Source organism: Chiloscyllium punctatum, chromosome 52 (assembly GCF_047496795.1).
Source record: "Chiloscyllium punctatum isolate Juve2018m chromosome 52, sChiPun1.3, whole genome shotgun sequence".
In the NCBI taxonomy this organism is placed as follows: Eukaryota; Metazoa; Chordata; class Chondrichthyes; order Orectolobiformes; family Hemiscylliidae; genus Chiloscyllium; species Chiloscyllium punctatum.
This window is the reverse complement of record NC_092790.1, coordinates 21221512-21247130: the sequence shown is the minus strand read 5'-3', so window position 1 is coordinate 21247130 and position 25619 is coordinate 21221512.

Sequence of the window (25619 nt, the reverse complement as noted above, 5' to 3'; positions counted from 1 at the left end):
TGCAGCCTTCATTAAAGTTCACTGCATGAAATAGAGTCATACAGAGTCATGGACCCATAAAGGTGTACAGCATGGAAACAGACCCTTTAGTTCCTCTTGTCCATGCTGACCAGATATCCTAAATTAATCTAGTCCCATTTTCCAGCATTTGGTCTACACTCCTCCAATCTCTTCATATTCATTTGCCCATCCAGCTGCCTTTTAAATGTTGTAATTGTACCAACCTCGACCACATCCTCTGGCAGCTCATTCGATACACACACTACCCTACGCGTGAAAAAGCTGCCCCTTATTCCCCTTTTAAATCTTTCTATTCTCACTTTAAAATTACTTCATCTAGTTTTGGACTCCCCACCCCAGGGAAACATTTTATCTATTTACACTATCCATGCCCCTCATGATTTTGTAAATATCCATAAGGTCACCCCTCAGCTTCCGATGCTCCAGGTAATATAGTCCTGGCGTATTCAGTCTTTCCAAATAGCTCAAATCCTTCAAACATGGCAACATCCCTATCATTTTTTTCTGAGCTCTTTCCAGATTCATAAAATCCTTCCAAGAGGGTGGAGATCAGATTTGTATGCAATATTCAAAAAGTGACGTAACCAATGTCCTGTACAGTCTCAACGTGGCCTCTCAACTCCTATCGTGAATGCACTGACAAATAAAGATTAACATACCGAACGTCTCCTTCAGTATCCTATCTAAATGGGACGCCATTTCCAAAAAGTTATAAACCTACACTCCAAGGTCTCCTTGTTCAGCAAGATTTTGCAGAACTTTACCATTAAGTGGATAAGTCCTGCTCTGTTTTGCCTTTCTGAAATGCAACACACCATATTTATCTAAATTAAACTCTATTTTCCATTCTTCGCCTCACTGGCTCATCTGATCAAGATCTCATTGCACTCTGAGGTAACCTTCATTGCTCTCCACTACAGCTCTAGGTTTTGTTTCTACTGCGAACTTATTAATGATATCTCCTATGTTCACATCCAACTCATTCATATAAATGATGAAAGCAGTGGACTCAGCACCAGTCCTTGTTAAACACCGCTGCTGTCAGGCCTCCAGATTGAAAAGCAACCCTCCACCACCACACTCTGTCTTCTACCCTCGAGTCAGTTCTGTATCCAAATAAACAGAAGCACAGGTAGTCTTGTCACAGCGGTGAGCGAAATTCAAAGTACAGAGATACGAAATAGTTCCCTTCAATACAAAAAGGAGGGAGACACTATATGTGTGGGTGCATTTGAAAGATGCGTTTAGGAAGGCTTTCCCCTTGGGTTCACACAAGAAAAAGTAATCGTTATCAGGACATAGTCAGAAGTCGCAAGTCATATTCTACCGGGTTTATTTGAAATCAAAAGCGTTCGGATTGCTGGCCCTTTGTCAGGTGAAGTGAACGAAAGTACACAGGTAGAGAATGTTTCTTCAGAGACATAATTGAAAAACAATGCCAGTTGATTAAGACTGTCAAAAGATGGCACGAATGGAGTGAGTGGGGTATCGACCAGTTGAATAACAAGTCTATGAAAGACAGCAGAAACTGTCGGTCAAAGTGCAGAAGTTCTCTTATCAAGATTTGTTCTTTAGCCAATCGACACTCCATTAACACCATTTGCAGTATATTTTGAAATGTTCCCTTTATCGTGGAATACAGGAGCATTTAAGCAGCATTTTGATGCATATTTGTGACGTAAAAGCACAAACGGCTACTATGGGGAAATGCTGGAAAATTATAGTCAGTTCTCTGTTGCCTTTGACATGCAAAGGGACAATGGGTTTCTCTGTTCTGTAGACCTCTATAACTCTGTGACTCGATAACAAGACCAGAGCAAGAACTGAATAAGAAAAAAACAAGAACTTTTTAGAAATACACATGGAGCAAAGCAATGAAGGGCCTAGTCGATAATAGAAATTGCAAGGTGGAAAAGGAATAAACATATCCGGAGACTATTAGGTCATGGACAGGGTGAGTACTTACCAACTGTTCCACTTAATTTACGGGTCAACAGGACAAAATTTACAGATGAAGACAAGAGATTTAGAGAGAATTTGACAAACATTAATTTTTCACCCACAGAGTAATTGAAGAAGAAAAAATAACCTCAGCTGTTAATAAAAAAAAATGAATGAGCAGTTGAACTGTCATAATAATTAAGACTTTGGGGAACTGTTGGAAAGTGGTATGAATGTAGATTTTAAGTAGCTATCTTTGGTGGAAACTCGGATAATTCAAAATCCTCTTCGGTACTGTATGAAGAAACCAGAGCACCCGACAGAAACACACGCAGGTGAGGGGAGAACAAACTATTGCACATAGGCAGTCAAACTGTAATTAACCCTGGGTCCCTTGCACTGTGAGACAGCCGTGCTAACCACTGAATCACTCAAATGACTGAACTTGAATGAGAATAAAAGGCGGTGCATGTTTTAGTTATATAGGCGAATGTATGAGATGAAGCCTCATGTTTTCATTTAAACGGGGACTTCAAAGTTTTGGATGAAATTCAGAAGCTGTTTATTATCTGATGTTTGGAAAATGACCTTACCTTTTGAGAAAACGTTGATGACTAGATTTATTTTCAGTGAAATATAGAAGAATTATATGTTCCTTGAATAGAGTACTTAAGATCAGAACGGTTTTGTAAACGTGGAAATGGAAAAGCTGCTTCCTCTTCTAAACAGTCCTGAACTAAGAGACATTTTCGAAAAAAAACAAACCAACGTCATCCTTGTAGATCACAGATGAATTAAGTTATTTCCCCCAGTCCTTGTGAAAAAAAAAACTTTCGGTCTGTCTTAGCAGAAGGTATAGTTGTTTAATGTAAAGGAAGATGCAGCATCCCAAAAACAGTGATATAGATAGATTCAGTCGCCAAAATAATTGCGCATGAGCTGGTCTCCCTGTTGAAAAAAGAAATAATGGAACAGGAGTAGACTATTCAGTCCCTCGAATCTGACTTTCATAGAAAGAAAACACTGCTGATCTGTGGTCTAAGTTCATTTACCTGACTTTTCTGCACTGCATGATATTTTTGCTGCACAAAAAAATCGTTTTCAGGTATAAAATTAACAACTGATCGTGCATCAATTTATATTCATGAAAGAGAACATCGACCACACATTGGGTGTAGATGTCCCACACATTGAACCCGAATTGTTCTGCCCTAAATTTAGCATCCAAGCGGTTGCAAATGCAAATTAAGAGAGGAGGGAGGTTATATTACTTCTGAAACATGTTCCACTATTCACGAACATTATAAAGGATGTGATTGTGATTTCCATCCCCATTCCCGCCTCGTCACTGACTCTTTTATTAGTGAAATATCAATGTAACTGTTTCATAAATATTCAATAATTCTGCTGCTGTACTGGGACGAGAATTCCAAACGCTCTCAAACCCGTGTGTAAAAAAGTCGCCTCATGTTTAAATTGGACGAACATTGCCCCATATACTATCTTTTCTTGGAAGAGAGAAAATCAAAACCCTTTCAGCGTCGATCATGGCAACATTTTCTTCTGATGCAGAAGTTGAAAAGCATGAGTGCCTACCGGAAACACATCAGACAAAGCAGCCAATTTCATCAGGGCCAGGATCCCAGGACCTGATACTCACTTCCTCCAGCAAATGTGATTGACAGGATGGACATGTGCGAGATGTTTCCACATGTGGATAGGTGAGAATAAATAAAAGTTAGTCACCAATAAAATGACGTGTTTTTCAGAAGCCACTTCCTATGCAGGTGTAGAAATGGAAAATACCTACGTTAGAAATATGCAGCATAGCAAGCAATATTTGTAGATCGAGTGTAGTGCAAACTTTAGCATCTTTCCATTATTGCAGTGAAAATCTGACGGATGACCTAATATATGGATAACCTAAAATGTTTCCATCTGTACAGCCATGAACAAAGCTATTGAATATTGCAACATTTGTTGTGCATACTTCAAATGCTCCTCTTCTGTTTTACTGGAGAGTGCTAGGAGTGGGGAACAAAGTATACTAAGGACTTGAGATTCTAGTTTGACCAAGAAGCTCGTGGCCAGAAATACATCAGGTAAGGTTGGTTAACGTTAAGTGGTAGAGCTATCACTGGATCATCATATTTTTGAGACAGTAAGCCTGGATGGTAACCGTTGAGATATTTCAAAACTGCAAAATGGTTTCCAGTTTCCACATCAAACTGAAATCCATTTAACTTCTTTCTTAATGAAAGCTGCAGAAAAAAATCAGTGTTGGCAACAGGTGGCGAATGAGACACTCGCATTCCCGCTGGGCTGGAATTGCTCAGTTTCTCTTCAGGTCCAGTTCAATTTAATGTCTGACAACTTTATAGGGCCCCCTCAAGAAGGGTGTGTGGACGTTCGCCATTTGTATTGGGGTCGAAATAGCATGGCACACGCACATCTGCATTTGTCAGGTGACTGGAGCAGTGGGCATGCATCTCACATTCGGAGGAAAGAATGTTGTGATAGTTCTGTATTGACAAGGCTTTTTTTAAAGTGTGCTATTCCAAAGTGGTCTTTTTCTATACCTTAGCAACGGTAGAATGTGATTATGCACTTTTATCTGCATTAATGTCAGGGATTATATTGTTGCCATCGACAGAGTGCAACTCAGGTTCCCCAGACATTGATTGGCAGACTGTCCTATGAAACGAGATCAGACAAGTTGGCTCCACGTCCACGAGTATCGATTTTCCCCACCACTGAAGCTCAGTTGAATCAGTGTGCACCACCTACAAGATGCACTGCAGAGATTCACCAAACGACCTCAAGCAACACATTCTAAACCTACTACCACTTCCATCTGGAAGGGCACCGGCAGCAGATACATGGGAACACCACCACCTGCAACTTTCCCTCCCAGCCTCTCACCATCCCGATCTGCAAATATTTCGCTGTGCTTTCAGTGCCATTGGTTCAAAATCCTGGAAATGGCTCCCTAAGAGAATTTGGGGTCTACCTACAGCAATGGGTACTGCAGCGGTTCTTGAAGACAGCTCGCCATGACCTTATCAAGGGAGTACGTAGGAATGAAGACAATAGTTGCTGGGCCCCAACAGTAGTGCCGGTGTTCCACGAGTGAATTTTAAAAAATGTACTGAGGTAGTAGTCTCAGACTTTCAAATGATATTAAGTTATTAAATTGAAGGACAGAAAATACTTCAAGTGAGAGACAGGGTAGATTAAGGTAAATGTGTTTGCCGTAGTTGGGGTATCTAAAAATAGCTTTCACAATTTTAGAAATTGGAATTCTAAGATGCAGAGAAATTATTTTACTCATAGAGTTATGAACCTTATCTTTGAGTATATTTTATGTCCTGTTTGAAAGATTTCTGATCACCACAGATCTGCAGGTTTGCGCAGATAGAGTAGGTTAAAAGCTTCGAAATGTTCAATCACTGTAAGGCTGAATGCTGAGGCTTGAAGGGCTGAATGGCCCCCACCTTTTAATATGCCTCCGGGTCCCAAAAATAAGTTAGAATAGTTGTACCTACTCTCATATGAATAACAAACATTAATAGATCAATGAGCAGAAGTTATTAACAGAGTTAATAAAAACAAAGAACTGCAGATTCTGGAGATCTGAAACAAAACAGTAATTGCTGGACATACTCAGCAGGTCTTGCCGAATCTGTGGGAAGAAATCTTAATGAACGTTTGGAGTCCAGTGATTTGTCATCTAAACAATTAACAACAATTTATGTACTTCTGACAAGGAGGTGATGGTGGTGAAGTGATGGTTGAAAATGTACAACTGTCAAGTGAGGTACAAACGTAAATAGACACAGTTCTAAGATCGATGGGAAGAAGGTGTCAGTCGATTGATTTCATATTAAGAACAAAGCAAATGGTAATCGCCTTTCATGCATTGTTTCAGGGGGTGATTGAAGCTAAAATTATTGGTGATTTCAAAAGGAGGAATGATGGCACTATAACTAAAATGAAATAAATAAAGTGAAACTAATGAAGTTGAAATGACTGAATATATCCAGCTTTTGGTTTTTCCTGGTCGAAATAAACTCTCAAGGCAAACTTGCTACAGGCCGAAAGGTCTGACTTCCATTCGAAACATTGTTTTACCTGAGAGTCACCACGTCTTAGCTGAAAGAAGATGGTCTTCATTGTAACCTGAACAAATTTGAGAATTGAAACCGTTCGTTGAAATCAAGTGATGGGCAAATGTCTGGTTCAGGTTTGCAATGGAAATTTCGGAGAGGCATATTCACTTGACGTAGAAATAGTGTATGCTGAGATATAGGAAAAATTTAGAGGTTGGCACCAGGGATTGAAGACAGACTGGATAAAGAAGCTCAGTTACATTATAGAGCTGGGCTAGATAATGGAACTTTAGGTAGATAATAGAACTAGGGTAGATAATAGTGATGGAGTAGATTATAGAGCTGGAGTACATTATAGAGCTGAGTAGATTATAGAACTCGGTTAGATAATAAAGCTGGGATAGATAATGGAGTTGGACAAGATAATAGAGCAGGACTAGATAATAGAATCAGACTAGGTAATAGAGGTGAACGAAATAACGGAGTTGGAAAAGAAAATAGAAACGGAATAGACAATGCAGCTGTATGAGATAATTGAACTTGCCCAGATAAGAGTTGCTGTAGATAATAAAGCTTGGGTAGATAAAAAAGATGGACTAGGGAATAGAATTGGATTAGGTTTTAAGCAAGAATGAGATAATAGCGCTGGGTGACAGAAAATATATACTTCAGGCACAATGGTGTGAATGGCCTCTTTCTGCACCAGAATAATTATGTGATTCTCTACATCAACACTAGAGACATTAGCCAGAATCGATGGCAGGAACTATTTTTTTGAAAAATCAGGGAATTATGGAATCCCTGTTCCTTAACATCACATCTATCCTTAAGAGTGTCAACGAGTAATCTTGATTGTACGATGTTCAAGTAAATTAGAACATGCAATTCTTTCTATCTATCTATAGAAGATCTAAAATATCTTTTGATAGCTGGTCATTTCTAAACTATTATGGAAAAGCTATGGATTTTGCTAGAGTTGCCCTTCATTGCCAAATAGAGTAGTAGAGACATACAATACAGAAACAGGAAATTTCAGCCCAACTCTTACATGTTGACCAGATTTCCCAATCTAAAGTAGCTACATTTGCCTGTTTTTTGGCCCAAATCCTTCCAAAACATTCCTATCCATATCTCTGTCCAAATGTCTTTGAAATGTTGTAATTGTATCCACGTTGACCACTTCCTCTCAATTCGTTCCCTATATGCTGCATTCTCTTTGTGAAAACGTTGCCACTTAGGTTCCTTTTAAACCTTTCCTCCCTTACCTTGCATCTGTGTCTTCTATTTTTGAACATCCCTACGCAGAGGAATATATCTTGGACATTCACCTTATCCGTGCCTCTAGTGATTTTATGAACTTCGACCCGAGGTCTTATACACTCCAATGAATAAAGGTACAAAACTATGCAGCTTCTCCTTATAACTCAAAATGTCAGTCTCAGTAACATCCTTTTAATTCTTTTTTGCATCTTTTCCAGTTCAATAACAGGGAAACACGATTGTATGCAGTTCTGCAAATGTGGTCCTATTACAGTTCTTGTACAACTTTGACATGAAGTCCTCAGTGAATTTCTCAATACTCTGACTGAAAAAAAGCAAGCATGCCCAATGCTTCCTTCACCGCTCTTTCTCCCTGTTACGCCACGTCAATTATGTTCCAGCACCTTTAAGTGTCCGTGTTCGACAGCACTCCCCAGGGCCCTAAAATAAATTGTGTAAGTCCTGCAGTACTTTGTCTTATCAAAGTGCAATACCTCGCAGTTATCTAAATTAACTCCAGCTACCATTCCTCGGCCCACTGCACCAGTTGTTCAAGTTCCCCTTGTACTCTGAGACGATCTTCTAAGCTGTCCATTCTACCACTAACCTTGCTGTTGTTTGCAAACCTTCTTATCATGGCTCCTCTATAGCTCTCTCGCAGCACGTTGTTAATATATTCTGCCTGACACAAATCTTCCAAATGTCTACTGGCTGTGCTAAAATGCAATAGATCACTGAGTTGCAAAGCTTAAAGCTTCCAGATTCATTCAGATTGCATACAAATGTATGTGTCTCTCACACTGCCTGCAACTGCACAGGAAGGGAAACACAATTTGCCACTCATCCGCCCTCCAGAAATAGCCTTAACTTCGCTGCTTCTAAATAGAGAAACCCATAAATATTCAGAGCCGCTGTGAAATGTGGAGTGAATGTTAGGTTTCACCTTGCACGACAGACTCCAAAGACCGCCTCAGCCTGAGTTTGGACTTAGTTTGACCTTCATGTTAGCACGCCTTGTCTCTCTCTCTCTCTCTACCCACCCTCTCTCTCCCTGTCTCTCTATCACTCTCTTTCACTCACACGCTCTTTCTTATAAGCGCACGCACGTTGTATATTTGGGATCAACACGTTTTTGAAGAGATGGTACAGATGAAAAGTCTTCAAAAGTTCCAGTGATGCAGTCCCCATTTCTAAGCTAGGAGAAACCTAAGTTTCAGATCCCATAAAACCGCCAGAAAACTGTCTTAGGTCTGTGAGCAGGCGTTAGATCTGTCATGTTCCGTTCCAGAAACAATTAGATGAATGGAGTGAGGGGGAGAGTTAGCGAGCGGGGAATGTGGCGGAGATGGATGGAGATATATAAATGTTTTCTTTTAGCTCAAATTGCTACTTTTGGGAATGGTCGTACATTCTTAAGAAGTTCAACTATACTGAAAATCAGAGGTTTTGATGCATAGCTCTCGAAGTGTTTTGAGAACCACAGAACTAAAATTGGATTGTGTGTATCATTCTTTCATACGTAATAAACATCACTTGTCCACCATTAATTTCCCATGAGATCATAAGATATAACAGCAGAAAACGACCATTTGGGACATCGCTCCACCATTTGACCATGACTGGTATGTTCGTCAAACCCATTTTCTTCCTTCTCCCTGTAAACTTTGGTTTCCTTACCAATCTATCTTATCAACCAAATTCCTTTATCTACGTCTGTCTTAAATATACTCAGTGTCATGGCCGCCACAGCTCTCTGCAGCAATGTGTTACACAGGTTCATCATTTCCTGGCTCAAGATATTCCTTCTCATCTCAGTTGTCCTTTCACTATGAAACCACGTGCCCAGATCATAGTCTTTCCTATTAGTGGAAACATCTTCTCGACAGCGACGCTATTCAGAGCTTTCAGTATTCAGTCCCAGAAGAGAAGTGAAGAGTCAGTCCGGTTAAGTGTGGGTCTGGAGACATCTGTAGGCCCAGACCAGATAAACAGGGCCGACTTCCATTCCTACAGTGAATAATTAATACAGTTTGCCATTGTCATTAAACTTTTAATAACGGATAACATTTTTTTTTGCATTCAAATTCCACGATCTTACAGGGTGGTATTCATACTCAGGTCATCAGAACATTATCTGAATCTCGGGGTTCATAGCGTTAGTATAAATGTTGAGACCTCTTGATTTGTTTTTATTATTTCTAAGCTATTTTTCCCAGTTTATGATCGCACATTTCCAATTGTACCTTTGTTTTATGAGATAAACAGTTCAGACTCTACTCATTGCAGTTTAAAAGAATCAAATGTGATCGACTTGAAACATGCAGGATTTTGGCAGGGTCAATTCGGAAATGATATTTAAATCTCATCGGAGAATCTGGAAACAGGAGGCTTAGACTCAAAATGAAGGGGTTGGCAATTAAGTTGACGTGGGATTTTTTTTGTCTCAGACGACTGTGCATCTTTGGAACTACTTGCCATCGAGAACTGAATCAAGGGTCAAGGGGAAAAGAGCAAGAAAACACACATGAGGAATATTGGATCTACTGCGATTCTATGGGATGCAGAGCAGGTTTGAGAAGCCAAATGGACTAATCCTGTTTCAATTTCAGATTATTATAGAATTTCCTAAAGTGTGGAAACAGACTATTTGGCCCAAAAGATCCACACCAACCTTTCAAAGAATAACCCACCCAGTCTCATTCCCCTACATTTACCCCTGACTAAAGCATCCAAGCCACGCATCCCTGGACGCTGTGGGCAAATTAACATGGATAATTCACCTAAACTGCACATCTTTGGATTGTGGGAGGAAACCCACTCAGGCACAGGGAGAACATTCGCCAGAGGTTGGAATTAATACAAATTCTTGGTGCTTTGGGACAGCAGCGGTAACCGCTCAGCCACTGGGTCGCCCCTTGTGAGAGTATCTTGTCTGAATGCTCTCTAATATTTACTTAATCTCCTCTCTGTAAGAGTGGATCTGCAGCTGCTTGAATTGACAGGGGAAGGTGATGAGAGTAGTTTTGACCCTGGTGAATCTTTACTTGAATATGTCCTGGTGCATCATACAAGACTAAAAGCATAATGCTACAAATTCTTTGCATTATGCCATTACCACACGAACAAGGCAATGTAGCTAATTGCTGATGCATAACGGACTCTGAATGGCATTGCCTTGCAGTGACGTTCATCTCAGTGTCTACTTAAGAAGAGATTGTCTTCCATTGAAATGATCAATATTATTACTCTGGTTGTCATTTATGCCTCATTGTACTGATTTCGACTTTGCATTCACCGCCATGACTTTCACAGCAAAAGAACTTTACTAGCCTTTAGAAATAGCAAGAGAAGCCATGATACATGATGTGGAAATAAATAGAAAAAATTGGCAATGGTCGTTATATCCACGTCAATCACACCAGGGAACAAATAAATGTCGTAATTCCAGCGACATTCATTGCAACTGTTTCTTGGCATATAACTTCATTTCTTTAAAAAGTTATTTGACAACCTTTAATGCTCAGAAACACAAAACAAGCAATAATTAAAGTAAAGGCGCATCCTTTTTGATTTTTCACATAAATTGTATTATCAATTTCAATGTTCATAACACGAGGTGTTCAGGTTCTGAAGAAGGGTTACTGATATCAAACATAGCTCTCCATTCTGCATTCTGGTCGATTAACATGTACAAATGTAAGGTAGGATTTGTCTGGTTAGTACGCAAAACAATTCATTTCACTGAATCTCAACACATGTGACAATAATAAGTTAAGTGAAATCAAAAGAAATGTTTGCTTTCTCTCCTCACATAGTTATTGCATGGCATGCTGGGACTCTCCAACATCATCTGTGTGTATAACCTGAAACTTTAACGTTTTTTCACTTTCTCTCCCGACAGATTTTCCCAGACCTGCTGAGTATCTCCAGCACTGTGTGTTATACCTGTGATGTTAGCTCTGTTTCATTCTCTTCCTTCACAGGTGCTGCCAGACCTGTTGAGTTTTTCAAGCAAATCTTCGTGTTATCTTTTCAGAGTCCTACAGTATCTTGTTTTTATGCAACATTTTCCCTCCTTTACAATTGTGATACTTAATTACCACTTTGGTGAAAAGGAGACATGATACTACTTACAGAACAAAATAAAGTACATAGTTAAACCCATCATTCAGAGACGATCACTGCTGGAAATATAGGGATAGACGAGAAAAGAAAAATATGTTATTAATTTAAAATAAGAGGAGCAAATACAGAGGCAATGAATTTACACACAAAACTGAATTGAGAAAGGAATGTATTGTGTGTACTTATGACTGAATAGATACTGATGGAGCATTGGAGGCTAAACGTGCAATTTTCAGACTTAGCACAAAATGGGACAGACAAAAGTGTTACAAAGTTTGATTCCTTGCTTTTGGAGGCGGTGGGACAGGAAAGAGTCAACGTCTTGATTTTCTTTTTACGTTCAATGAACGGTTTTATGTATGTACAAATATTAGTGTTAATGGTGTGAATTTCCCAAATTCCGAAATGATCAATTAACTGAATAGATGAATTATTTAGCATTGTTTTCAATGTTATTATCAATACGAAATAATTCACGGTAGCATATCTATGGGAAAATAGTAGTCAGAGATTAGTAGCACTTGGTCTGCTGTGTACAGAATATCAGCTGGGAACAAAATAACATAATCTACACATAAGTCTGATGTATATCCTTTTGGCTGTTTGAAGAACATTTGAATATCAAAATAAGAGGAGGCTATTCGGCCCATTCAAGCGAAACAATTGGCATAGGTCATAGTCTACTTCAAAGACAATTTCGCATAGTATCACCACAGCTATGAATGTCCCTTTGAGTTGCTCCTTTCTTCCGTGATCATGTTCAAGAATTGAGATCCTATAGCCCTCAAGAATAGTGATTTCCAAATATGTCAACATTCTCTTGGGGAACAGTTAACAGTTAAGATTGATTTGCATTCAATCTTAAATGACCTATGGCGTATCGTGAAATTCAACAGCAAATGTGTTGGGACAGTGGTAAAGTGGGAAGGGAAGTAAAACAGAATTGATTGGTTGTTCGAATCATGACAGGAACCTTTTGAGAGGGGCGCAGGGGTGAGGAGAAAAGAAGTCGAAGAAGCAGGATGTGATAGCACGGGGGGAGCACGCAGGAGATTTACCACGATGTTACTAAGAGGGTTGGTCTGATTCAGTGATGGAGAGAGATTGGACAAAATGTGGCCCCTTCTGTCGTACCACGGGAGATTGAAAGGGTTGGGACATGATAAAACAATGACGGGCATAGACGCAGGAGACAGGAAGAAACCTTTCCCCCTGAATAGAGGGATCCATACTGGGCTGGGAAAAATAGAGATTGAACGTAAGTGGCAGGAGATTCAGAAGGTGGTGAGGACCTTGGAATTCACTACCTGTAAGGCTGGAAGAAGCAGAAACTGTCATCATACTGAAGTATTTTGATATGCATTTGTAATGCCAAGGCTATGGGCCAAGTGATGGGAAAATGGGATTCCAGAATAGTGAGATTGATGGTTTTCACTAGCACGTACTTCATGCGCTGAATGGACTTATTCCAGTGCTGTAGATCTCCTTGACACCATTTTTCCTGTCTACAGCCACCATCGAATCTTAGCAGTATCCGTCCTATTCTGACTTTAAGATGGTTTAAAAACTTTCAATAATATCCTTACTCGTGAATGAATGGAGAATGCGTTTGAGATACTTTTCAGAAATGATTGAGTTTTCTTCCTATATCTTATGGTCTTTAAAAAAATGCCTTTTTGCAAGTCTCTGCTGCTGTCAAACAGGTTACATCTAATGAAGTATAACAAAGTGAGTAGTCAAAATGCGCACAAAAACATTCCACACAAAAAATGATTGAACAAGCTTTTTTGATTGATTAAGCCACAACTATTGATATTAGAAATATGTTCCCTGCTCTCTTCCTGTTTTATTTTGATGTGACATTGGATATTTATTTTTCATCAAAGTGTCCAAGAATAGTCCCTGTGTCACTGTCAATACATTAATGGGTCAGTACAATATTTCTGATTCAGTTATCCAAAATGAACCTTGCATATCGCTATACTTTATATTTGTAAAAATAGTAAATTTTGTCCTATATAAATGTTGTCCTACTGGTAAAATTAGTTAGACTGGCTTCACCTCCGGAAAGTGATTCCAAGATCGAAGAGCTGTAGAGATTGCAAAACGAATTTGGACCCAATCTCAGCATTTACTTGCTTGAATGTGTTGTACTTTGAATCTTGCTGTTAAGCACGTTTTGTGCACGACAATAGTATCATCTCTACACAAGTGAAAAATAAATATAACCAAAACTCGGTGAGCAGGTGGCAACAGTTCACAGTGAGCTGTCAAAGGGAGTCACCCGTGTGACATCTCAAAAAGAGCTCCAGGCTCAGTTTCAGAACTAAACAGCACTTATCGCGCAAAATTCCCTCTTCAGACAGATCGGATTGGGCATCAGCAAATGAAGCAGAAAGTTTGGCTTTATATGTGGGCGGTGTGCGTGTGTGTGTGTGTGTGTGTGTGTGTGTGTGTGTGTGTGTGTGTGTGTGTGTGTGTGTGTGTGTGTGTAATAAAAAGAGTATGTGTGAGTCAGTGTATGTGTGTAAATGAATATGTCAGAGGTGTGGTGTGTGTTTTGAAAATGACAATTTCTGCACATATTTGTGTGGGGAGGTTGTATGTGTGTGTTTGTGGGTGTGTCTGTGTGTCGGTACATGTATTAAAAAGAGTCTTTGTGAGTGAGTATATGTGCGTGAATGAATCTGTCAGGGAACATAGAGCGAGTGAGAATGACCATTTCTGCGTGTGTGTGTGGGTAAGAGAGAATATATGCATCTGTGCGTGTATGAATGAGTTTTTGTGCTTTGGAGAAATAGCATCTGTGCTAAAGAGAGAGAGAGAGAATATGTGTGTATATGTGTGCATGTTGATAGGAGAAACTAAGTTAACCTAAAAGACTGTAAATACAGGAAGTGCTGGAGATACTCAGCAGACTGACAGCATCTGTGTAGAGCGAGTGTGACAGAGATTTAATCTTCAAATTCAGTATGATTTTTTCTTTAACGTTCTCGAATTCTGAGATGGATCATTCATTACGAATTTGTGAGAAAGACTGACAACAATTCAAAAATCCCAATAAAATGTTGTCATTCATTCTAACGCAGTTGCAATCATGAAATAATAGAACATAGAACAATACAGCACAGAACAGGCCCTTCGGCCCACGATGTTGTGCTGAACTTCTAACATAGATTAAGCACCCATCCATGTACCTATCCAAATGCCGCTTAAAGGTCGCCAATGATTCTGACTCTACCACTCCCACGGGCAGTGCATTCCATGCCCCCACCACTCTCTGGGTAAAGAACCCACCCCTGACATCTCCCCTATACCTTCCACCCTTCACCTTAAATTTATGTCCCCTTGTAACACTCTGTTGCACCCGGGGGAAAAGTTTCTGACTGTCTACTCTATCTATTCCTCTGATCATCTTATAAACCTCTATCAAGTCACCCCTCATCCTTCGCCGTTCCAACGAGAAAAAGGCCGAGAACTCTCAACCTATCCTCGTACGACCTACTCTCCATTCCAGGCAACATCCTGGTAAATCTTCTCTGCACCCTCTCCAAAGCTTCCACATCTTTCCTAAAGTGAGGTGACCAGAACTGCACACAGTACTCCAACTGTGGCCTAACCAAAGTCCTGTATAGCTGCAACATCACTTCACGACTCTTGAATTCAATCCCTCTGCTAATGAACGATAATACTCCATAGGCCTTCTTACAAACTCTATCCACCTGAGTGGCAACCTTCAAAGATCTATGTACATAGGCCCCAAGATCCCTCTGTTCCTCCACCTGACTAAGAACCCTACCATTAACCCTGTATTCCGCATTCTTATTTGTTCTTCCAAAATGGACAACTTCACACTTGGCAGGGTTGAACTCCATCTGCCACTCCTCAGCCCAGCTCTGCAACATATCTAAGTCCCTTTGCAAACGACAAATGCCCTCCTCACTGTCCACAACTCCACCTATCTTTGTATCATCTGCAAATTTACTGACCCACCCTTCGACTCCCTCATCTAAGTCATTAATAAAAATTACAAACAGCAGAGGACCCAGAACTGATCCCTGCGGAACTCCACTTGTAACTGGGCTCCAGGCTGAATATTTACCATCTACCACCACTCTCTGCCTTCGACCGGTTAGCCAGTTTTCTATCCAATTGGCCAAATTTCCCTCTATCCCATGCCTCCTGACTTTCCGCATAAGCCTACCATGGGGAACCTTATCAAATGCCTTACTAAAATCCATGTACACTACATCCACTGCTCTACCCTCATTCACATGCTTGGTCACCTCCTCGAAGAATTCAATAAGACTTGTAAGGCAAGACCTACCCTTCACAAATCCGTGCTGGCTGTCCCTAATCAAGCAGTGTCTTTCCAGATACTCATAAATCCTATCCCTCAGTACCCTTTCCATTACTTTGCCTACCACAGAAGTAAGACTAACTGGCCTGTAATTCCCGGGGTTATCCCTATTCCATTTTTTGAACAGGGGCACAACATTCGCTACTCTCCAGTCCCCTGGTACCACCCCCGTTGCCAGTGAAGACGAGAAGATCATTGCCAACGGTACTGCAATTTCCTCTTGCTTTCCACATAATCCTAGGATATATCCTGTCAGGCCCGGGGGACTTGTCTATCCTCAAGTTGTTCAAAATGAACAACACATCTTCCTTCCTAACAGGTATCTCTTCTAGCTTATCAGTCCGTTTCACACTCTCTTCAACAATACGGTCCCTCTCGTTCGTAAATACTGAAGAGAAGTACTTGTTCAAGACCTCTCCTATCTCTTCCGACTCAATACACAGTCTCCCACTACTGTCCTTGATCGGACCTACCCTCGTTCTCGTCATTCTCAGGTTTCTCACATACGCATAGAATGCCTTGGGGTTATCCTTGATCCTATCCGCCAAGGATTTTTCATGCCCTCTTAGCTCTCCTAATCCCTTTCTTCAGGTCCCTTCTGGCTATTCTGTATCCCTCCACTGCTCTGTCTGAACCCTGTTTCCTCAACCTTATGTAAGCCTCCTTCTTCCTCTTTACTCGACATTCAACCTCCCTCGTCAACCAAGGCTCCCTCACACGACCATTTCTTTCCTGCCTGATCAAGGACACGTCGTATCTGCTCCTTGAAAAAGTTCCACATTTCCACCACATCCTTCCCTGACAGCCTATGCTCCCAACGTATGCTCCTCAAATCCTGTCTTACAGCATCGTAATTTCCCTTCACCCAATTGTAAAATCTTCCTTGTTGTGCGCACCTATCTCTCTCCATAACCAAGGTGAAAGTCACAGAATTGTGGTCGCCATCACTAAAATGTTCACCCACTAACAAGCCCACCACTTGTCCCGGTTCATTACCGAGTACCAAATCCAATATGGCCTCCCCTCTGGTTGGACACTCTACATACTGCGTTAGAAAAGCTTCCTGGACACACTGCACAAACACCGCCCCATCCAATCTACTTGATCTAAAGAGCTTCCAATCAATATTTGGGAAGTTGAAGTCGCCCATGACTATGACCCTGTGGCTTCTGCACCTTTCCAAAATCTGTTTCCCAATCTGTTTCTCCACATCTCTGCTGTTATTGGGGGCCTATAATAAACATCCAACAAGGTGACTGCACCTTTCCTATTTCTGACTTCAGCCCATACTACCTCCAGAGGCAGATCCCCCTCAAACTTCCTTTCTGCAGCCGTTATACCATTTCTAATTAGCAATGCCACCCCCCCTCCTTTTTTACCACCCTCCCTAATCTTACTGAAACATCTGTAACCAGGAACCTCCAATAGCCATTCCTGTCCCTCATCTATCCATGTTTCCGTGATGGCTACAACATCGTAGTCCCAGGTACCGATCCACGCCTTAAGTTCACCCACCTTATTTCTGATACTCTTTGCGTTGAAGTATACGCACTTGAGCCCATCTCTGCGTCCGCAAGTAGTCCCTGTCAGTGCTACCTTCTCCACAGCCTCCCTACAGTCTTGGGCATCCTGACACACAGCTAGCTTACTTGCTGGACTACAAGTCCGGATCCCATCCCCCTGCCAAATTAGTTTAACCCCCCCCGAAGAGTGCTAGCAAACCTACCCCCCAGGATATTGGTGCCCTTCTGGTTCAGGTGCAACCCGTCCTGTTTATACAGGTCCCACCTTCCCCAGAATGCAGTCCAATTGTCCAAATATCTGAAGCCCTCCCTCCTACACCATCCTTGCAGCCACGTGTTCAACTGCACTCTCTCCCTATTCTTTGCCTCTGTCACGTGGCACCGGCAACAACCCAGAGATGACGACTCTGTCTGTCCTAGCTTTTAGCTTCCATCCTAACTCCTTGAGCTCTTGAATGACCTCCCCACCCCTCTTCCTACCTATGTCGTTGGTGCCAATGTGTACCACAACTTCTGGCTGCACACCCTCCCCCTTAATGATTCTGAAGACACGGTCCGAGACGTCTCGGACCCTAGCACACGGGAGGCAACAAAACATCCGAGAGTCTCGCCCCTGTCCACAGAACCGCCTGTCCGTCCCTCTAACTAGAGAATCCCCTATAACTAGCGCTCTCCTCTTCTCCCCCTTTCCCTTCACACCCACTCAAATACTAATCACTTCCCTTCCCGCCCAGCTATGCGCTCCAACCTCACTTCCGCTTCCCGCTACAGGTAAGGAATTTTGAAACAAACTGTCTTACCTTAGCTGTAGTCTCCCGGGTTCGCTTTTCCTCGGCCGCTGCTCCCACTCAAATGACCGTTGGTGATTAAAGGGTGAGTATTTATACTCACTGTTCTCCTTCCCGGCTGCCCCTCAGTTTGCCGTCACTTCCTCTGCTGCTCCCGCTCTTTTTGTGAAGAGAGAGAAAAAAAAACACCGCCGCCCGCTACAGGTAAGTAATTTTGAAACAAACTGTCTTACCTTAGCTGTAGTCTCCCGGGTTCGCTTTTCCTCAGCCGCTGCTCCCACTCAAATCTTTTGCAATTTATCATTTCTTCAAGATTAATGTTCAAAAGCTACCAGCAAGACACTGCAATGTCTGTACAACTTGTTCGTTTCCGTAAATCATTCAAAATCCTTATCACTATGACATTCAATAACGCCTCAAAGAGATGTCCTCTTTCCCAGCCCCGCTGAACGCACTCTTGCATCTGCTTTAAATCCGAAGGAAGCAACTTATGATTTACCCAGAGTCAAAGCCTTAACAAAATCATTACTTTCATCGTTTTTGTGCTGGAGGGTTAACATTCAGAAACTCTGATAGGTGAGCGACTACCCCCCTTCAAATTGTGACCAATAAAATTATCTTTTTGATGGTGATTGCATGGCGGTTTTGACTTCTTTTGAACTTTGCTGATACATGCATGTGATTCTAAAAGAAAGTGATTTAAGATTTACGTTTTGGTAGCACCTTTGGAGCTAAAGCCGAGTTAAAGTCTCGAATTCTGTGGCCCTTCTTCAAAACTCGTTCACTCTTCTTCATTCTGTCTCCATCGATGGTGCCAGGCCTGTTCAGTTTCTTTGAGGAGGAAGTGAGGACTGCAGATACTGGAGATCAGAGCTGAAAATGCATTGCTGGAAAAGCGCAGCAGGTCAGGCAGCATTCAAGGAGCAGGAGAATCGACGTTTTGGGCATAATAGTAGTTCCTCACGAGAGAGGATGAAAAGGACAACCAACTCCCATTCCTGGACGTGATGGTACAGAGAACACCGAATGGAGAATTCAGCACAAAGGTTTACAGGAAAGCCATACACACAGACCAAGTCCTAAATTACGAAAGCAACCACCCCAACACACCCGAACACTCACAAATGAAGTTGCATCAAGACACTGTTCAAAAGGGCTACAACACACTGCAGCACACCAGAACTGCAAAAAGAGGAAGAAGAACACCGACACAATGTATTCACCAAAAATGGATATTCCCGCAATTTCATCAACAGATGCCTAAGGGAAAGACAATGGAATGAGGACGTGCCACAACCCAAAGGACTAGCCACACTACCATACATCAAGAATACTTCTGAACTGACAGCCAGACTACTGCGACCACTAGGACTCATAACAGCACACAAACCGACAGCCACTTTCAGACAACAACTCACCAGGACGAAGGACCCGACACCCAGCATGAGCAAAACCAATGTAGTGTACAAAATCCCATGCAAGGACTGCACAAAACACTACATAGGACAAACAGGAAGACAGCTAACGATCCGTATCCATGAACACCAACTAGCCACGGAACGACGTGACCAGCTATCCTTAGTAGCCACACACACAGATGACAAGCAACATGATAATTCACCTAAATCGCACATCTTTGGATTGTGGGAGGAAACCCACTCAGGCACAGGGAGAATGTCCAAACTCCAAGCAAACAGTCGCCAGAGGTTGGAATTAACACAAATCCCTGGCGCTGTGAGACAGCAGTGCTGACCACTCAGCCACTGTGCCACCCCTTGTCTGAGTATCTTGTCTGAATGCTCTCTAATATTTACTAAATCTCCTCTCTGTAAGAGTGGATCTGCAGCTGCTTGAATTGACAGTGTAAGGTGATGAGTGTAGTTTTGACCCTGATAAATATTTGATTGAATATGTCCTGGTGCATCATACAACACTAAATGCATAATGTTAAAACCTATCGCCGCAGTGGACAGGTAAAGGATGTTCCAAAGCTTCAAATTCTTTGCATTATCCCATTACTGCACGAACAAGGCAATGTAGCTAATTGCCTGCTTCATAACAGACTCTGAATGGTATTGACTTGCAGTGATGTTCATCTCAGTGTTTATTTAAAGAGTGTTTGTATTCCAATGAAGTTATCAATATTACTATTCTGGTTGTCATTTATGATTCATTATATTGATTTCGACTTTGCATTCACAGCCATGACTTTCACAGCAAAAGAACTTTGCTAACCTTTAGAATAGCAAGAAAAGCCATGATACGTGATGTGGAAATAAATAGAAAAAATGGACAATGGTCGTTTTAACCATGTCAATCACACCAGGGAACAAATAAATGTCGTAATTCCAGCAACACTCATTGCAACTGTTTCTTGGCATATAACTTCTTTTCTATAAAAAGTTATTCGACAACCTTTAATGCTCAGAAACACAAAACAAGCAATAATCAAAGTTAAGGCACGTCCTTTTTCATTTTTCACGTAAATTATATTACTAATTTCAATATTCACAACACGAGTTGTTCAGATTCTGAAGGAGGCTTACTGATATCAAACATAACTCTCTATACTGCATTCTGGTTTATTACCCTGAAGTGCAAATGTAAGGAAGGATATGTCTGATTAGCATGCAAAACAATTCAGTTCACTGAATCTCAGCACATGTGGCAATAATAAATTAAGTGAAATCAAAAGAAATGTTTGCTTTCTCTCCTCACATAATTATTGCTGGGCATGCTGAGACTCTCCAACACCATTTTTGTATATAATCTGAAATCTTAACTTTTTTTTTCACTTTCTCTCCCGACAGATTTTACCAGACCTGCTGAGTATCTCCAGCACTGTGTGTTTATACTAGTTATGTTAGCTCTGTTTCACTCTATCCTTTCACAGATGCTGCCAGATCTGTTGAGTTTCTTCAGCAACTCTTCGTATTTACTTTCCAGAGTTCCTGTGTCCTACAGTGTCTTGTTTTTATGCAACACCTTCCCTCCTTTTCAGTTGTGATACTTAATGAGCACTTTGTTGAAAAAGAGACATGACACTACTTGCAGAACACATTAAAGTACGTTGTTAAATCCACCATTCAGAGAATATCACTGCTGGAAATAGGGAATAGACGATAAAAGAAAAATAGTTTATTCGTTTAAAATAAGAGGAGAAACTGCAGAGGCAATGAATGTACACACAAAACTGAATTGAGAAAGGAATGTAATGATTGTACTTATGACTGAATAGATACTGATTGATCACTGGAGGCTAAACGTGCAACGTTTAAGCTAAGCACAACGTGGGACAGACAAAACTGTTACAAAGTTTCAATTTCCTTGCTTTTGCCCGTGGTGGGACAGGGCAGAGACAGGGCTGGGTAGTGGTCTTGATTTTCTTTTTACGTTTGATGAAAGTTTTTACGTATGTACAAATATTAGTGATAATGGCGTGCATTTCCTGGATTTGAAAATGATCAATTAACTGAATAGATGAATTATTTAGCATTGTTTTCAATGTTATTATGAATACGAAGTAATTCACAGTAGCAAATCTATGGGATAACTGCAGTTAGAGATTACTAGCACTTGGTCTGCTGTGTAGAGAATATCAGCTGGGAACAAAATGACGTAATCTACACATAAGCTCTGATGTACATCCTTTTGGCTGTTTGAAGAACATTTGAATATCAAAATAAGAGAAGGGTATTCGGTCCATTCAAGCGAATCAATTGGCATAGGTCATAGTCTACTTCAAAGACAATTTCCCATAATATCTCCATGACGATGAATGTTCCTTTGAGTTGTCCCTTTCTTCCTTGATCATGCTCAAGAATTGAGTTTCTAAAGCCCTCAAGAAATAGTGATTTCCAAATATGTCATCATTCTCTTGGGGAGCAGTGCCCTCTTGAGTTCAATCTTATATGACCTATGGTGTATTGTGAAATTCAACAGCAAACCTGTTGGGACAGTGGCAAAGGGGGAAGGGAAGTAAAGCAGAATTAATTGGTTGTTTGAATCATGACAGGAAAGTTTTGTGAGGAGCTCGGGGTGAGGAGAAAAAAACATCGAAGAAGCAGGATGTGATAGCACTGGGAGAGCGTGCAGTGGGAGATTTACCAAAATGTTGTTGTGGGGGTTGGTCAGATTGGAGATTGAGAGAGTGGGGACATGATAAAACAATGAAAGGCATAAACGCATTAGGCAGGGATAAGCTTTTCCCCCTTGACGGAGGGATCAATCCTGGGCTGGGCTAAACAGAGATTGAACGTAGGTGGCAGGAGCTTCAGAGGGTGGTGAGGACCCTAGAATTTTCTACCTGTAAGTCTGGAAGAAGCAGAAATGCTCATCATACAGTTGTATTTACATATGCATTTGTAATGCCAAGGCTATGGGCCAAGTGCTGGAAAATGGGATTCCAGAACATTGGGATTGTTTCATGAGAACGTACTGCATGAGCTGAATGGACTTCGTCCAGTGCTGTAGGTCTTCATGACAGCATTTGTTCTGTCTGTAGCCACCATCGAATCGTTTCAATATCCATCCTAATCTTACTATAAGTTGGATTTAAAACGTTGAATGATATTCATACTTGTGATCCTGAGAATGAAGGGAGAATGCATTTGAGAAACTTTTCATAAATGATTGAGTTTTCCTCCAATGTCTTATGGTCTTAAAAAATGCCTTGTTGCAAGTCTCTGCTGCTGACAAACAGGTTACATCTAATGAAATATAAGAAAGTCAGTAGTCAAAACGCGCAGAAAATCATTACACAAAACATGATTGATCAAACTTTTTTTTCGATTAAGACACAACTATTGATATTAGAAATAGGTTCCCTGCTCTCTTCCTGTTTTATTTTAATGTGACATTGGATACTTAGTTTTCATCAAAATGTCCAAGAATAGTCCGTGCGTTAATCAACAGATTAATGGGTCAGTACAATAATTCTGATTCTGTTATCCAAAACGAAACTTGCTCTTCGCTGTACTTCTATGTGTAAAAATAGTAAATGGTAATATGAATGTTATCCTACTGGTAAAATATCATCAATTTAGACTGGCTTCACCTCTGGAAAGTGATTCCTATATCTAAGAGCTGTACAGATTGCAAAACGAATTTGGACACAGTCTCAGCATTTACTTGCTTGAATGTGTTGTACTTCGAATCCTGCTGGTTAGCACGTTTTGTGCACTACACTAGTAGCATCTCCACACAAATGAACAATAACGAAAACCAAAACTCGGTGAGCAGGAAGCAACAGCTCACAGTGAGCTGTCAAAAATAGCCACCGACGTTACATCTCAAACAGAGCTTCAGGCACAGTTCCAGAACTAAACAGTGGTTATCGGGAAAAATTCCGTCTTCACACAGATCCGATTAGGCATCAACAAATGAAGCAGTCATTTTGGCTTTATATGTGAGGTTTGTGTGTGTGTGTTTGTGCTTGTGTATGCGTGTCCGTTTGTCTGTGCTTGTATTACAAAGAGTCGGTGTGACTGAGTGTATGTGTGTGAATGAATGTGTCAGGGAATATAGTGTGTGTTGTGAGATTGACAATTTCTCTCTGTGTGTGTATAAGAGAGAATATCTGCATCTGTTCGTATATGAATGAGTTTTTGTGCATTGTAGAAATTGCATCTGTGCACAAGAGAAAAAGAGAATATGTGTGCGTGTTGATAGGAGGAACAGAGTTAACCATAAAGCCTGTAAAAACAGGAAGTGCTGGAGATACTCGGAAGGTTAGCAGCAGCTGTGGAGAGAGAGAGAGATATTTAATCTTCAAATTCAGTACGACTTTTCTTTAACGTTCTAGAATTCTGAATGGTTCATTCATTAACAATTTGTGGGAAAGTCCAACAACAATTCAAAAATCCCAATAGAATGTTGTCATTCATTCAAACGTTGCTGCAATCATGAAAGAATGTTTTGCAATGTATCATTTCTTCAATATTAATGTTCAAAAGCTACCAGAAAGACCCTGCAAGGTCTGTACAACTTGTTTATATTTCCGTAAATCATTCAAACTCCTTATCACTATGACAGTCAGTAACGCCTCAAAGAGATGTCCTCTTTCCCAGCTCCGCTGGACGCACTCTTGCATCTACTTTAAATCTGAAGGAAGCAAATTATGATTTACCCAGAGTCAAACTTATAACAAAATCATTACTTCCATCCTTTTTCTGCTGGAGGGCTAGCGTTCAGAAGCACTGATATGTGAGCGATTAACACCCTCCAAATAGTGAACAATAATGTATCTTTTTGATGGTGATTGCATGACGGTTTTGGCTTCTTTTGAACTTTGTTGATATATGCATGCGATTCTAAAAGAAAATGACTTAAGATTTACGCTTTGGTAGCATCTTTGGAGCGAAAGCCAAGTTAAACTCTCCAATTCGGTGGCCCTTCTTAACTCGTTCACTCTTCTTCTTTCTGTCTCCCTCGATGGTGCCAGGTCTATTCAGTTTCTTCACCACTTTCGGTGTATGCAACCGATAACTTTAACTGTTTTTGTCTCTCGATCGCTCCACAGATGTTGCCAGACCTGCTGAGTTACTCCAGCACTACTTTGTTGGTAATCTGTAACGTTTACTCTACATCTCTTATCAGCAAACATATATGCACTCAGTCACACGCAGAAGCACATTCACACACATGCACACATTCTCTTGTTCTCTCTTACACACACACTTTCTCTGCAACAGACACACACTTACTCACTCTCACATACATGCACATATTTTCCCTCACAGGCACACATTCTGTCAGCCTGGAAACAGAAACTCACTTATTCTTACGTGCACATAGGTTCAACACACACACACACACACACACACACACACACACACACACACACACACACACACACACACACACACACATACATCCCCTAAGTCTGAAAATGCAAACTTCACTTTCTCTCAGACATATATATGCACAGATTAATATTCTCTTACACGCAAACACCTTCACTCTCATTCACTCACACATGTATATTCTCTCTCTCATGCACTCACAGACTTTATTTGATGGACACATGGATCAACGCTCACATATTCACAGCTACAATTACTGATACCTAATGGAAATAGCATGTTAGCTGATAATCGTTGCTTAGCTCTGAAACTGTGGATGGAGTTCATTTGGCCTGTCACGTAGGTGACTATTTTTGAACGCTCAAAGTGAACCATTATTTCCTGCTCAATGTACTTTGGGTTTTTATCGAGCAGATATGCAGCATAAGCAGTGAACAGAACGGTACTGAGTGCAAGACCTCGACAAGACACTCGAGCAGGTATGTGCTAAATTTGTGTCACAATTACTTTTTACACTCTGTACAGCTTTTAGATGTAGGACAGGAATCCAGAGGTGAGGGCTATCCACCCAACTTGATCATAGTTTGTCCGGCGTTTAACAGGTTATGTAGTGTTTAATGTTTTTAGGTACAGAAATATAGCTCAGTGCGATTTTTGCTTTCGATGAAAACAACAGAAACATTTTACTG